Consider the following 15385-nt stretch of genomic DNA (forward strand, 5'->3'; position numbering starts at 1 on the left):
TTGGGTTGATTCTATTTTTTACCTATCGTGAATTGAGCTGTAATAAACATGGGGGTACATATAATATTCCCATTGTTAAAGTAGAGTTACAGAGAGGCAGAGGCAGAGAGAGAGAAAGAGAGAGAGAGAGAGGTCTTCCATCTGCTGATTCACTCCCCAGATGGCTGAAATGGATGGAGCTGAGCCAATCCAAAGCCAGGAGTCTGGAGCTTCTTCTGCATCTCTACTTGGGCCATCTTCTACTGCTTTCCCAGGCCATAGCAGAGAGCTGGATTGGAAGTGGAGCAGCTGGTACTTGAACCAACACCCATATGGAATTCTTGCACTGTAGGCGTCAGATTACCTGCTACATCACAGCACCAGCCCCCTTCTCATATCTTTCATTGACTTTATCAAAGTATGGAATTATTTCATGTAGATCGATTTGTTTTAGTAAAGTATTGATGGTCAAGTTTTAGAGCTAGTGTTTTTGCAAGATTAAAATATTTCATTCATAAAATACCCAGCTAAGCTCAGTTCTAAGAGACCTATTCCTATACTTTTAAGATTGTTTTAGTGACTATACTCAAAAATGAGAAGGAAGGTGGAAGGATGGGAGAAAAGAAAGGATGGACTAACATAATCCAGTGGGAATAAATTTAGTTTGAATATTCTCAAGGTGTAGATTTTTTTTTTCATTTTTAACACTTTATTAAGAAAAAGTTGAATGTATAGTAAAATTGAAAGAATTTTAAATAAATGCTTATATACTTATCACCTGGACTATACTATTAATATTTTCCTATATTTGCTTTATCTTTATATCTATCCATTTCTCTACTTTGGATGCATAAAGATTTTAATTCTAACCAAGCAAGAAATGAGCAAGTCAACTTTATGTAGTCAGACTTCAGTCCATTTGGCCTATGCTATTTTCCTATTTCTGTAACATCTATCATTAAGGAAAACCAGTGTATCAGATTAGAAGAGTCAGTTCAGTTTATCAGAAAATGCTTCATGAATATTTAATGGAGTACCCAACATAATTCTGTGCAGCTGTGCAGTTATAACTTTGCAACAACCATCTCAGGAGCAGTTAATTTGATATTCTCCTGGACTCCAGCCTCCCAAATTCTGACTCAATAAATTGGACACAGAGACTTAGAATCTCTTTTTAAAAGAAATCTTTGAAAAGACATCAAAGGTGATTTTAATATGTGGTTGGATTTGGAAACCATTGACTTTGCTACTTCCAAAGAAGTAGGTCTTATAGTCTTAGGAAAAGATGAAACATTTTGAAGAAAAATCAATAACACAATATACAACCAAGCACTAAATTCTGTGGTTTACATCCTAAGTACCAGAGGGTTTCAGAGAATGGAAAAACTAGCATAAACTAGAAGGCTGGTCAAAATATCACACATTACGAGAGGTATATGTGGAATGTAACAGAGCCAGTACTATTTGAAAAAGTCAAGGAAGAAGGGGACAGATAATCCAGCACTGGAAAACATGGACAAGAGTGTCAGTGAACCAATGGGAGTGAAGTGTCTGATGAGGAGACATGTGTTTATGGTTTGGTCAGTATCAATTGCTAGACATCTGGCAAATGTAAATTCCTGAAGAAAAGTTTGTAACCTGGCCTTAAAGTCTCCAGCCTCTGACCTGGCAGTAGATGACACACTGATCATTCATATATATATATATATATATATATATATATATATATATATGAATGATTTTTTTTTTTGACACATAGTTAGACAGAGACAGAGAGAAATGTCTTCCTTCCATTGATTCATTCCCCAAATGGCCTCCACAGCCAGAGCTATGCTGATCCAAAGCCAGGAGCTAGATGATTCTTCCTGGTTTCCGATGTGGGTACAGGTGCCCAAGCACTTGGGCCATCCTCCACTGCCCTCCTGGGCCACAGTATAGAGCTGGACTGGAAGAAGAGCAGCCGGGACTAGAACCCGGTGCCCATATGGGATGCCAGTGCCGCAGGCGGAGGATTAACCAAGTGAGCCATGGCGCCAGCCCCAGTCATTCATATTTTCACAACGTTCTGCTGTTTTCTTTTAGACACAGATCCACACACACACTTAACATAAAGTCATTGGAATCCAGGACAAATCATTCTCATCCTAGGATGAACTATTGTTCATATTCTGATTTCTCATGCCCTTTTGGCTTTTAGATACTTGCCAGTTTGAGCTATTAAGACCTCAGTGTTCTGTTTCTTACATTGGCATTGAATTTCTTGTCCCAAAAACCTGATTGGTTCATAGCAAAAATGACTTTCTGATTTCCTTCCAAGATCTCTGGATCTCATCAACCCCTTTTCTTTTGTGACATTTTGTTTGTTTGTTTACTTTCTGGCCCCCAGTGTCAACTCTGCAACTGAGACTATGTAATGCCTGGATGCTAAATTGTCATCTTAGATGCCTCTGGATCCTTGACTTATTTATAGGACCATGGGAACTGGTTTACTTATGGTTTTCAGCAGCCTCTAGCTCCTCACTGGCAGTTGTTGGACACTTCAGTTACTTGCTCAATGGGCTGTCCATTGGATTGCTCATAATGTGGTCTCTGGCTTTCTCCAGACCCAGTGATATCCCAGCAAGAGAACCATGAAGCTAGAGAGTTCCCAAGATGGAAACTATCCTTTCATACCTGAATACCAAAACTGAAAGTCCATCTCATCTGTTGTAAGCTGTTTGTCCTGACATAGGATAGAAGGGGTTTATAATGTTTGAACATCAGGGGATCAGCACTATAGGGGGCCACTTTTGTCAATCAATTGAAATGCAGGAAGCTGCAAATGTTAGAAAGATATTAGGATGTAATTTAGAAAATACAGTTTCAGCTAGCTCTCAAGTGTTCCAAAAAAGGCAGGGAACTTAGAAAGGTGGGAACTTATATGAGAAAAGAGTGTTTTACTTTAAAATAGTAAAGAATCTTTTGTTGTGAGAACTCTTTTTTAAGATTTTATTTATTTGACAGGTAAAATTAGACAGAGAGAGAGACAGACAGACAGACAGAGAGAAAGGTCTTCTTTCCGTTGGTTCACTCCCCAAATGGCCGCAATGGCTGGAGCTGTGCCGATCCGAAGCGAGGAGCCAGATGCCTCTTCCTTGTCTCCCACGTGGGTGCAGGGGCCTAAGCACCTGGGCCATCCTCCACTGCTCTCCTGGGTCACAGCAGAGAGCTGGACTGGAAGAGGAGCAGCCGGGACTAGAACTGGCGCCCATACGGGATGCCAGTGCCGCAGGCGGAGGATCAACCTAGTGCACCATGGCACCGGCCCCATTGGGAGAACTCTTTCGCAATTGAGAACAGGGGCTGTGTGACAGGGGTCATGAGACCAGTAGACAATAAAAAAAAGAATATATGTACTTAGTAAAATTGTCAATAAAACAAGAATTTGGTAAACCCTTAATATTAATGTTGAATCTCTGGACACAATATAACTGTTTGTTCTAGAAAGCTGTAGTTAAAGTATAAGGGAAACAGTGTACACTCCAGGAGGAGCTGGAATTGTTTTATCAGTCTTGCTTCCCCAGTTTCCTCCTGATGCCATTTTGAAAAGCTCTTCCATGTTTCCTTCATCAGGATTTTTCCTTTTATTTCCATAACTTGGAGTCTGGCCATGATAGGAGCCACCATCACCTCAGTTCACCTGTCTAATACTCTCAGCTCCATTTTTACCAGAATTCTTCCTATACCTGTCTTGTTTGAATATGAATTGGGAGAGACAGTAAGAACTTTATCTCAAAAGCATCATTAATTGATTTAGAGCCTGGCACCAAACACCATAGTGGATACCATGGAGGCTACTGAAACAGTGAGAGATGAACTCTTATTCTCAACACCTTTACTGCATGGTTGAGAAAACAAAACATGAGAGGGTGCTTAGAACCCTTATCATATGGTGAGCTATAAAAGTTTAACTTGGGGCCAGCACTGTGGCACAGCAGGTAAAACCGCCGGTTGTAGTGCTGGTATCCCATATGGACACTGGTTCAAGTCCCGGTTACTCCACTTCCAATTCAACTCTCTGCTATGGCCTGGTTAGGCAGTGGAAGATGGCTCAAATCCTTGTGCCCCTGCACCCATGTGGGAGACCAGGAAGAAGCTCCTGGGTCCTGGATTTGGATTGGCCCAGCTCCGGCTGTTGAGGCCACTTGGGGAGTGAACCAACAGATGGAAGACTTCTTTCTCTGTCTCTGTCTCTGTCTCTGCCTCTGCCTTGCAAATAAATAAATCTTTTAGAAAAAAAAAATCAAAGAAAGGGCTCTAATTGGTCAAGCCTGACTTCTGGACCAACCACCGTGTCTTCAATTCCTGTATTCAACTCTTATTAGTATAATATAAATATAAATCTAATGCAGGTCCTCTGCTTAAGGTGTGGTAGCCATTTTGAGGTGGGGCAGAGGGTTAATAAACTCAATTGCAGTCCCAAACTACTCCGCAAATGGAAGAACCTATTGCAAATAGTTCTGCAGTAAAGGCGTGGGAGAGACTGCGTTATGGGAAACTCTGTATGATTCCCATTACGCTCTTCACCTGTCAGTTCTTTGCCTCTGTTCTTGCCTTTAGCTGAGTCTACCATTTCTGTCTGGGTTGCTTCTTTAGAATGCCAGCTCCATGCATAAAAGCTCTTGACGGCCAGCGCCGTGGCTCAATAGGCTAATCCTCTACCTGTGGCGCCGGCACCCCGGGTTCTAGTCCTGGTAGGGGCGCCAGATTCTGTCCAGGTTGCTCCTCTTCCAGTCCAGCTCTCTGCTGGGGCCTGGGAGTGCAATGGAGGATGGCCCAAGTCCCTGGGCCCTGCATCCCATGGGAGACCAGGAGAAGCACCTGGCTCCTGGCTTTGGATCAGTGTGGTGTGCTGGCTGCAGTGGCCATTGGGGGGTGAACCAATGGAAAAGGAAGACCTTTCTCTCTGTCTCTCTCTCTCACTGTCTACTCTGCCTGTCAAGAAAAAAAAAAAAAAAGCACCTAGCTTGCAAAAAGCACTCAGTTTCTAGCATGTCATAATAGTTTCTGACAGGATCTTTCTTCTGAAGGAAAATGTGAGGAAAGTCAGGGGAGGCAGAAGTGTCTTTGTTTTCACTGAAGTAGTCAGAATGACTAAGACACTGATACTATTATCTGAGCTGTTAGTCAAAAGAGGTGGATGAGGGTGTGAGTGTGTTTGTGCTTGCAGACATTAGGTACACAAGTGGGAGCCTAAGTTCCTGTGAGTGTCTTCCAACTGGATGGTGAGGGCAGAACTCACTTCTAGGTGAGCAGAGCTCTTTTTCTAAAACAACACACTGGGACTAGGAAAGTAGCCATACAAACAGTGTGGCCTCAGGAAAGAGATCGGTTTCCAACTCTAAAATGACATCCTCAACTCCACATTTAATATCAAAATGCCTCTGTTAGAGACAAAGTACTTAATTCTGTGGTTAAAAAAATGACAAATATTTCTGGAAGATTTTGGACACTGAGTTATATTCATATCCAAGTGTTAACAAGATATCATTTGATGTAACTTATTTATTTTTATTGGATAAGGCATATGTATGAACACACATGTATGCCTCCTCTGTGTAAGTATATATGTGAAAGATTCTGCCTAATCTATAACTCAGGTGTTTGAATGGCAATTCTGTCTGCAAAATAATAAAGATCCAGTGGCTGACTCTAAAGTCCTTGGCTATTTATTTTAGCAAGTTGTCTGGGTATCAACCTTCTATAAGGATTGTTCTATCACAGCTTGGTTCTTTTAAATAGGAACATACAAATTAACATTTTTTTCCATGCAAACATCTTGTTCAGGAACACAGGAAAATTGAACATTCCTTTCCCAATGTGATATCTCTCACCAGAGCATTGCCTCCTCCAGATGACAAGGGCTGGCTGCAGTTCAGATCAGATAAGGCCTGTTATTTATTTTAAGGCCCTTTAGGAACACAGCCAATTAGAGGCTGTTGAATAAGATGCGCATCACTGGGGTTTCCTAGAAAGGGCCCAGTCATGGAGCTCCATTACAAAGCATGGCAGGTTGCCTGTTTTCAAAGGGACATTTATTTTTGGAAACCTGTGATCCTCTTGTTAGTCTGAAACTCCTTTGCTTGTAGGTGTTTCAAAGAAATCTGAGCCCTTGTCAGGCTATTTTTATAAAGCTACCTACTTCTTTTTTTCCCAATAGGTTGCTTGTTAGAAGGAATTAAATAAAAATAGGCTCACTAAAATCATTCCCTGCTCAGTCCAACTGACTTCAAATCAATGGTTTATCACGTGTCTATAAATGAAGTACTTCATTAATTCACTTATTTAGCAAATATTCACTGAGACTCTGCTGTGAGCCAAGTAGAGTAGTTAATGTGATAGCTAAGTTCTCTTATTTTATCTGATAGAATATACTAGTATATAAACATATGTGAACATATATGTGCAATTGAACATCAGGTTAGGGTAAGAGAGAGGCTAAGAATTCACCCCAGGTAATGGGTTAGTAAGTGACAGGATCAACTGAGGGACCTTAGAGTACAAGGGGACTTAGACTTGTAGAAAATGGAATAAAAGGGTGAGTTAATTTTTGGTGCAAAAATTTTGAAATTGTATATATGAGTACTCTCTTGTAGGAGGAGCTATTCATACAAGATCTACACGACCATAAGGAGTAGGCCTTGTGAAGAACATTGAGGGCAGAGAGAAGAGCTGGTTCAGGGGCCTCAAAGTGGGAATGAAGGTTTGTATGTTGGCAGGCTAGGAGAAAGGACCACGTGACTAAGCTTAGAGGCTGGGACTCAGATAGTAGCTCTGAGAAGTGTGTAAGACCAGAGCATGGAAACTGGTGTAGGTCAAGGGAGGGAATTTAGATTTAATTTAAAGTGCAGTGAAAAGCTGTTGGAGAATTTTAAGCAGAGAAAATCATGTGATCAAACTTGCTTTTGCCCTGTGGAAAATGAATTATAGGAAATGAGAGTGGAAATAAGGAGATCCATTAAGAGGGAGTTGTGCTAGAATAGGCCAGAGGTTCCAGTGTAGAGCCCAGGCTCCAGAGGCTGTGCAGAAGCTATTATCCATGTGTGTATATGTGTAATGTTTATATATGTATGTCTTAGTCTACTCAGGCTGCTGTAACAGAATACTATGGCCTGGGTGACTTAGAAAGAACTGAGATTTATTCCTCATGGATCTGGAGAAGGGAGCTAAACAAAATATTCAGAAGCCCTTCTCCTAAACCTAGCTTCACCTCTCTCAGCCTCCATTCTCTCTCCAAGTTGTTTCCATCCTTAGGGCACACCCTGCTATGTGCTATTCAAATGATCTGCTGGATACAGCTGAGCCCTCCCAAGAATGGAATTCACATACCACCTTCCACACACACAGTAATTCGTCTATGTTGCAATAATTCAATTACAATGTTTGTTATGTGTTAATCATCATAGTGTTATGATTATGATAATTCAATTTTTAGCTCTAAAATCCTGACCAACAAACACAGTTTTGGAATATAATCTATATTTACATTAGGGACTGTCTTTTATCTATTTAACTCACAAGTGTAGTCTTCATTTGGTTGCTGGAAGCACCGTGAACTTAAATTTCTGGAGGTAAATATGGTTTTTCTAAGAAACAGAAAAATTACCTTTTATACTCTCATAGCATTTTATATTTTCATAGAAAATCAAACATTAGTCAAACAATTCAAGTGGGCTATTTTTATTCCACATTATAATATAATAATTCACATATATAATATATAATATAATAATTCACATTATAAATCACTGATAATAAAGACAGAAAGTCCTTGTTTTCTAATAAATAGCACAAGAAGCACTACTCTGTCATTTTGTTGTTATTCTTAATGAGAGGAACCTATGACTTAAGTTCTGTAGTTCTGTGCTTTTTTTTATTATTTTTTTTTTGGTAAAGGTTTTAATTTTATTTATTTGAAAGAGTTAGAGAGAGAGAGAGAGAGAGAGAGGGCGGGGGGGTCTTCAATCTGCTGGTATGCTGCCCAAATGGCCGCAACAGCCAGAGCTGGGACAATCCGAAACCAGGAGCCAAGGGGTTCTTCCGGGTCTCCTATGTGGGTGCAGGGGCCCAAGGGCTTGAGCCATCCTCTACTGCTTTCCCAGGCCAAGAGCAGAGAGCTGGATCTGAAGTGGAACAGCTGGGACTTGAACCAGCATCCATATCGGTGCTGCAGGTTAGGGCTTTAACACTGCATCACAGCGCCAGCCCCCTGTGCTTTGGTTTGGAAGATTTGCAAAGTAGTAGAAGGCAATTGTCTCATTCACCAGCAGTTGAGTCAACCTAGGATGATTGAACATATACACAGGTCTTCAGAAAGTTCATGGAAAATATATTATCGAGAAACTATGATGGATTTCAATTTTTTTTAGCAATGAAATAAGCTTCATCTCTTAGTTCCATGCACTTTTTGAATCCCTTTGTACACACAAAATGATTCAATATACCTGCTGAATTAATGACCAGAGCCCAAGCAAAGAAATAATTTATCCTGACAAATGTTTGTCTGTAGACTGATTATAAGAACCACAAGAGGCTGGTGCCGTGGCTCAATAGGCTAATCCTCCGCCCGCGGCACCGGCACTCCGGGTTCTAGTCCCGGTTGCTCCTCTTCCAGTCCAGCTCTCTGCTGTGGCCCGGGAGTGCAGTGGAGGATGGCCCAAGTCCTTGGGCCCTGCACCCGCATGGGAGACCAGGAGAGGCACCTGGCTCCTGGCTTCAGATCAGCACGGTGCGCCGGCTGCAGCAACCATTGCAGGGTGAACCAATGGAATAGGAAGACCTTTCTCTCTGTCTCGCTCTCTCTCACTGTTCACTCTGCCTGTCCAAAAACAAACAAACAAACAAACAAACCCACAAAAACATAGGTAGAAGTTTACAATTGCTGAGGGATGGACATTTGTATTCCTTCTTCTTTTTTTTTTTTTTGACAGAGTAGACAGAGAGACAGAGAGAAAGGTCTTCCTTTGCCGTTGGTTTACCCTCCAATGGCCGCCGCGGCCAATGCACTGCACCGATCCGATGGCAGGAGCCAGGTACTTATCCTGGTCTCCCATGGGGTGCAGGGCCCAAGTACTTGGGCCATCCTCCACTGCACTCCCTGGCCACAGCAGAGAGCTGGCCTGGAAGAGGGGCAACCAGGACAGAATCCAGCGCCCCGACCGGGACTAGAACCTGGTGTGCCAGTGCTGCAAGGCGGAGGATTAGCCTAGTGAGCCATGGCGCCGGCCTTGTATTCCTTCTGATCTCCCCTTCATATCAAACCATGTTACGCTATCCAAAGAATTCCATAACTGTATTAGTTTCCTACTGCCATGAACGTGGTGGCCTATAAACAGCAAATTTATGATCCTGTATGTCTGGAGATTGGAAGTCGCATTCAGTCTCTCTGGGGGTAAAACGGGAGTGATGGAGGCTGCCTTCCATCTGGAGCCTCTAGAAGCTGTTTCTTTGCCTTTCTCAGCATCCAGAGGCTGCCCATCTTCTCGGCCTGGTCCTCTATCTTCAAAGCCACAGCAGAGTTTTCAAGTTTTTTCTGTCCCATGTCCTGTTGTCACCTGTATTTCTCTCTAACGCTGCCTCCCATACCTTCCCTTGCAAGGACACTTGTATTTGGATGAGGCCCATCTTGATGACCCAGGGTCACTTTTTTGCATCTCGAGCTCCCTAGTCACATTCCTTTTTGCCATATAAGGTAAGCCATTCCCAGGTTATGGGGATTGGCATGATGACATCTTGTGGGTCATTCTTGTGTATACCACAGCCCAGAAGGCCACTTTCCTGGTAGCTTCTGCCAGAGCTGAACGGTGAGTGAGTGGGTGGGGTTGAGTGAGGTACTCACCCTGGGAGACAAGGGGACACCAAAAATTCTCAGTAGTCAACAAATAATTTTAATGCAATATTTTAAAACTGAAAGTTCTAAAAATCCATGATGGAGAAAATTTAAAAAAGTCAGGATCAGCAATACAGATCTCCACTATGCCACTGGCTCCAGTATGGCTTGGCATGATGGTACCCTTTGCAAGTAGGCACAGGCCTAAGACTCAGACTGAACAATGAGGTGCCCTTGGGTTGACTTTGATTTAGAAAGAGCAGCCAAAGGAAGCAAGGGCATTGCATGCAGTTTTCATGCTGGCTTTGTTAGAAGCTGGCAACTGAGATCAGAGGTGGCAAACATGATTGGCTTCAGACACATGAGTTGCTTGCCTGAGCCTTTGCTTTGGGACATTGTCAGTGGCCTGTGACTGCAAGATGGTATAACGTAAGTGTTGTTCCTGGTCACTTGCCTATGAATAAACCTGTTCTCTGATTCATCTGAAGATTCCAAGAGCTGCTAATTATCCTTTATTAACTCGTTTTTCTGCTTAAGTGCCAATTTATGTTGTTTGCAAATATCTCTGAATAATGGAATTTATCACAATAAAGATGATCTGATTTGGTAGGGACAGAGATCCAAAGCCACAGATGTGCGTCAGTGTTCAAAGCGCAGCATGGCAATGCTGTCTCAAATGAGGAGCCTGTTCAAGGTCTTATTAGTAATAAGGAGATATTGACTTTATTGTTGTCTATCGAATAACAGCTTAATACCAGCTGCAATCATCCATGAGGTGCTGAAAGGATCCTTCTGATGTGAGCATCTAACTCAGACTATGTCCTGTTGCACCTGCTTTGGGATTATGTTTTGTCTTGCCATTTCCTATCATATTAATATTATATGCTTGTTTTATCTGTCCAGGTTTTTATCTCCCTGACTGGATTTTTAAAGATTGAGACCAGAACCTCACTTATTAATACACATAAATTTATAAGTATAAGGAACAAGGCACTGTTTAAGGTGCTGAGGACAGAGCAAGGGGCCAAGACAGCCATCATTTATTCTTCATGGAGCTTACATTCTAGCAAGGGACACTGACAGTAAACAGTACATGCATGTTTAATATCACATGGTGATAAATAATCTGAAGAAAAAAAATGAGGTAGGGCAAAATGATAGGGTGTGGCAAGGGCTATTTTATACATAGTAGCCAGAAGGGATTCTCCAATAAGAAGGTCTGTAGGCTGTGAGAGGAAGGGAGCTGCGTGTGTATCTATTGAAGAATATTTCCAAACAGACTAAATGGCAAATGTAGAGTTGGGGCAGGAGCTGTGTGGCATAATTAAGAGATAACAAACAGGCTAGTGAGACTAGAAAGCAGAAAGCACAGGGAGGTAGAAAGAAATAAGACCTGTGGGGTAGGGGACGAGGGAGAGAGACCAGATGGCACCAACATGTTTTTTCAAACCCACCATCCTGGGCACTGTCTTTCCCCCTTCTATATTTTATTTTGCTATCTTCTCTCTGATGTTGGGTCTGTAGCTACATTTATTTTTTTTCCCTTAATTAAATTGCAAAGACCACTTGCTGGAATGATGTATAGATCGGTTGTTCCTGTAGGCAGGTTGCCTTAGCAACAGGGAAAATCTTCCCTATTTCAGCAAAACCTTATCAATAAAGCAGTGTCACAAGAGACTCATGTTCACATCATTAAACGTCTGCTATGCGTTTCCTCTGTTCCTTAATCATGGTAATTCTCACCCTGTTAATTAGGTGAATGCCAATTGATTGAATGGCTCCACAGAAGCGGACATTAAGAAAGCCTCATAGAATTGTCCTTAGCCATTACAGTCCACAGCCCGAAGTTACCATATTGTTTTGCTTTCCTGGTTGCACCATGGCAAATCCTTATGCCTTCCAGGAATAGGTATGCAGGTTCCATGTTGAAAACCTGGCATCCATTCATACCAGCCAATATCCATTACCTAACAAGCCTTAGGCAATAAAGTCACAGGTTTTGGATGGAGAATAGAGTGTACCCAGTTTTCCTAACCACGGTATAAGGATGAACAACAGGTACGTGGCTGCTTGAGGGGTCAAAAAGAATAAAATAAACATACACCAAATCTCTCAGCTTAAGACTTAAGTGACCTCATATTGTTGAATTAAATTACCGAATTAATGGCAAAATAGGTATATAATATCAATGAAACCTTTTTTGTTACAATAGGTGGTATCTTGTCTAAAATATTAATGCTAAAATCAGGGAAGAACTTGCATTAATTAGAATTCTCTAGAGAAGCACACACACACACGCACACATATATACACAATTGTCACCATACATAAATTTATCTATTGATTGGTTGCTTAGATTGATTCTGAAGGCTGGCAATTCTGAAATTGGTAGTACAGACTGGTAGGCTGAAAACTCAGCTAAGGGTTGGGGTTGCAGTCTTGAGTTTGCATTCTTTGGGATGGCAGGCTAGAGGATCATTCAGGATTTGTATATTGCTGTCATGATAATTCTTAAAAGACCAGGTAACTACAATCTTTGCTCTTAAGACCATCAAGTGATTGGATGAGGCCCATGGCATTATGGAGGGTAATCTCTGCTACCAGCTTCTGCAGATTCAAATGCTAGTCACGTCCATAAACACCTTCCAAGCAACATCTATGGTGGCCAAATGGACACCCTACAGCCAACTTGACACTTAAAATTAACTGTCGTGAAGCTCAAGATAAGTGATTTGTGATATTCTAACTTTCAAAGGGCAATTTTAAAATATATAAAGAATAAAAAGGAAGCTAACTGGAATGTGAAAGAAATATAACAGCTAGAGTAAGTGATTTTGACATTATGTCCTCTATTTCTTCCCGTCTTTTTCTTGTTTATGTCACTCTTACATGATTAAACCATGAGGAAAGCTGAAAAGAATATTCAGTAAGTGGAAGGCTTAGAATTTGCTTCATAATTATTTTATACAATATTTTAAAATTTACAATAGGAAATTATTACATATTTTGGATGAAATTAAAGTTGGTATAATTTGAGACTGCGTCTAAGATAACACTTTCTATTAATGTGCTTTTGGTTTGTTTCAAATAAATGATTGGATTTGACAGCAAAAGTGCATCAAAGATGAAAAATGAATTAGTCAGTGTTGAGTTTTGGCTTTAGAGGAATGTCTCTCTACAGCCTACATCATTAGAGCATTTATATATTTCTGCAATTTCCTATGACATAAGTTTCTATCATTAGTTGACCTCTTGCACAGGGAAAGCAGTGTGTGTGATGTCCTGGTAGCATCCTCCCTCATATGATAGTCTTGGCTAATGATGGAACTTTAAGGATATTGTGGATTAATGAGGACTGTAACATTGTGACAATTGGTTTTATGTGTCAGCTTTGTTAGGTCACAGTACCAAATTACTTAAACAGTAAACTGAAGGAAAATATTTTGCAAATGTGTTTAACATCTGCAATCAACTGATTTTAAATAAGCGAGATGAACTTTATAATATGAATGGGCCTCATCTAGTCAGGTGAAGGTTGTAAGAGTAAACACTTTCTTTTTTCTCTCTAAAAAAAAAAAAATTATGAAATCCTTTCTAAGCTTCTAGCCTTTCACCCAGCCTGTGGACTTCAGACTTACCAGCTCACACTCTCATACAAGCCAGCTGCTGGAAGTAAATCTGAAAAAATTATGGATAAAACATGTACAATTGGATAAACATGTAAACACACATGCATGAGAGATTCAAAAAGGCATGAAAAATTATATATCCATTTATTTGAGAGAGAGAGGCAGAGATATCTTCCTTCCACCTGCTGGTTCACTTCTTAGATGCCTGAAATATGAGACTGGACCAAGTTTGAAGCAGGGAACTGGGAACTGCATCCAAGTTTCCTACTTGGGTATCAGGAATAGAGTTATTGCAGCTATTACCTGCTGCCTTGCAGGGTCTGCATTAGCAAGAAGCTGGAGTTAGGAACCCAATAAGAGAATCCAGGTACTGTACTATAGGTTGCTGGCACCTTAACTGCTAGGCTAAATGCTTACCCCACATTATAATTTTAAAGATTTTATTTATCTGAAAGAGTGAGAGAGGGAGAGACAGAAGACAGAGATACCTTCCACCTGATAGTTCACTCCCCAAATGCCTACAACAGCCATATCTGGGCCAGCCAAAGCCAGGAGCCTGGAATTCTTTCAAGGTCTCCTGCATGGGTGGCAGGGGTCCAAGCACTTGGGCCATCCTCTCCTGCTTTCTCAGGAACATTAGCAGGAAGCTGGATTTGAAGGGGCATCCAGCTGCACATCCCATATCACCACGTTAGCTTTCCTACTTCCATTATCTTTTAATCCTATTTGTCTATGCATACATAATTGTTTGCAAGTGTATTCTGTTGGTTCTGTTGCTCTCTCAATTTGGTTTTGTTTGACTCATCCATTTGCATTATTGAACTTGGAATGCATTTGTTAAAAATCAGTTATCTTTATGAAATTGCTTAATCTAATGTACATAAAAGATCATTTTGCTCATGCTGCTGTGGATTTATTTGTATAGACCAAAGAGTTTTTAAACTGAGAATGGTTAATGATTTGGAAAATATTTTGCATGTTGGGTTAAATGTAGGGTTCTTTGAACTAGACAATAACATTAATTTGTTTGCCTGAGGGATTCAACCTTGAAAGTTGTAGTTGCCAAATATTCCTTGGAATTGAATGTCTGGTAATGAAAATAGACTAAGGATAATGCCTAAACTAATGATCAGGTGCAGATGACATGGATATCCCTGTCCTATAGTAGAACATATGTGAAACTGGGGATTAAGATCATTCCTCATAATAGGTGCATGGAGTTCAAGCATGGAATTCCAGTGTGTTAAAAGAGGATACCAGAAGCTGGATTAATTGCAAACCAAACACCACTTGAGGGATATAGGTAAGTTTTCCCAATAAATACACTAAAGTGGAGAATAACATGAATATTTAGGATATGAACTGATAAATAAAACATCTTTATAATGATGATCAAAAGTGGTCTGCTGGGGCTAGCACCGTGGTGCATTAGGTTAATTCTCTGCCTGCAGCACTGGCATCCCATATGGGCACCAGGTTCTAGTCACGGTTGTTCCTCTTCCAGTCCAGCTCTCTGCTGTGACCCAGGAGGGCAGTGGAGGATGGCCCAACTGGTTGGGCCCCTGCATTCGCATGGGAGACCAGGAAGAAGCACCTGGCTCCTGGCTTCAGATCGGCACAGCTCCGTTGCAACCGGTTGGGGAGTGAACCAACAGAAGGGAGACCTTTCTCTCTGTCTCTCTTTCACTGCTTGTAACACTACCTGTTAAATAAATAAATAAAATCTTAAAGTGATCTGCTTGGGAAGGTGCTGAGTGTAGCGTTCTTTATTAGAACTGTTCCAGAAATGCAGCTACAAATATGTGGTCTTTGGAAACTCAGCCTGAAGCTACTTTGTGACAGAGAACAGAAAATTGGCCACAAGTGTGTTTTTGCAAGTGAATTTTCTGTGTGCATATTAAAATATGTG

The 15385-nt window shown here is 41.1% G+C and overlaps 1 long non-coding RNA gene across 8 annotated transcripts in view; it reads left to right on the top strand.

Annotated features, from left to right (window-relative positions):
- Positions 1-15385, top strand: part of LOC149122315 (uncharacterized) — a 51484-nt gene that overhangs the window by 18568 nt on the left and 17531 nt on the right. For 6 of the 8 annotated variants that reach the window (XR_016220648.1, XR_016220647.1, XR_016220645.1 and 3 more), the window contains exon 2: positions 14687-14779. The exons of 1 other annotated variant lie outside the window; for it this stretch is intronic. This is a non-coding gene — a long non-coding RNA (uncharacterized LOC149122315). Of the gene's footprint in view, positions 1-14686; positions 14780-14980; positions 15182-15385 lie in introns of those variants that run through there. One more of the 8 variants, XR_016220651.1, reaches the window with a different exon arrangement.

The sequence above is a fragment of the Oryctolagus cuniculus genome, chromosome 14 (genome assembly GCF_051225735.1).
Source record: "Oryctolagus cuniculus isolate XC-2025 breed Fujian yellow rabbit chromosome 14, ASM5122573v1, whole genome shotgun sequence".
NCBI lineage: Eukaryota > Metazoa > Chordata > Mammalia > Lagomorpha > Leporidae > Oryctolagus > Oryctolagus cuniculus.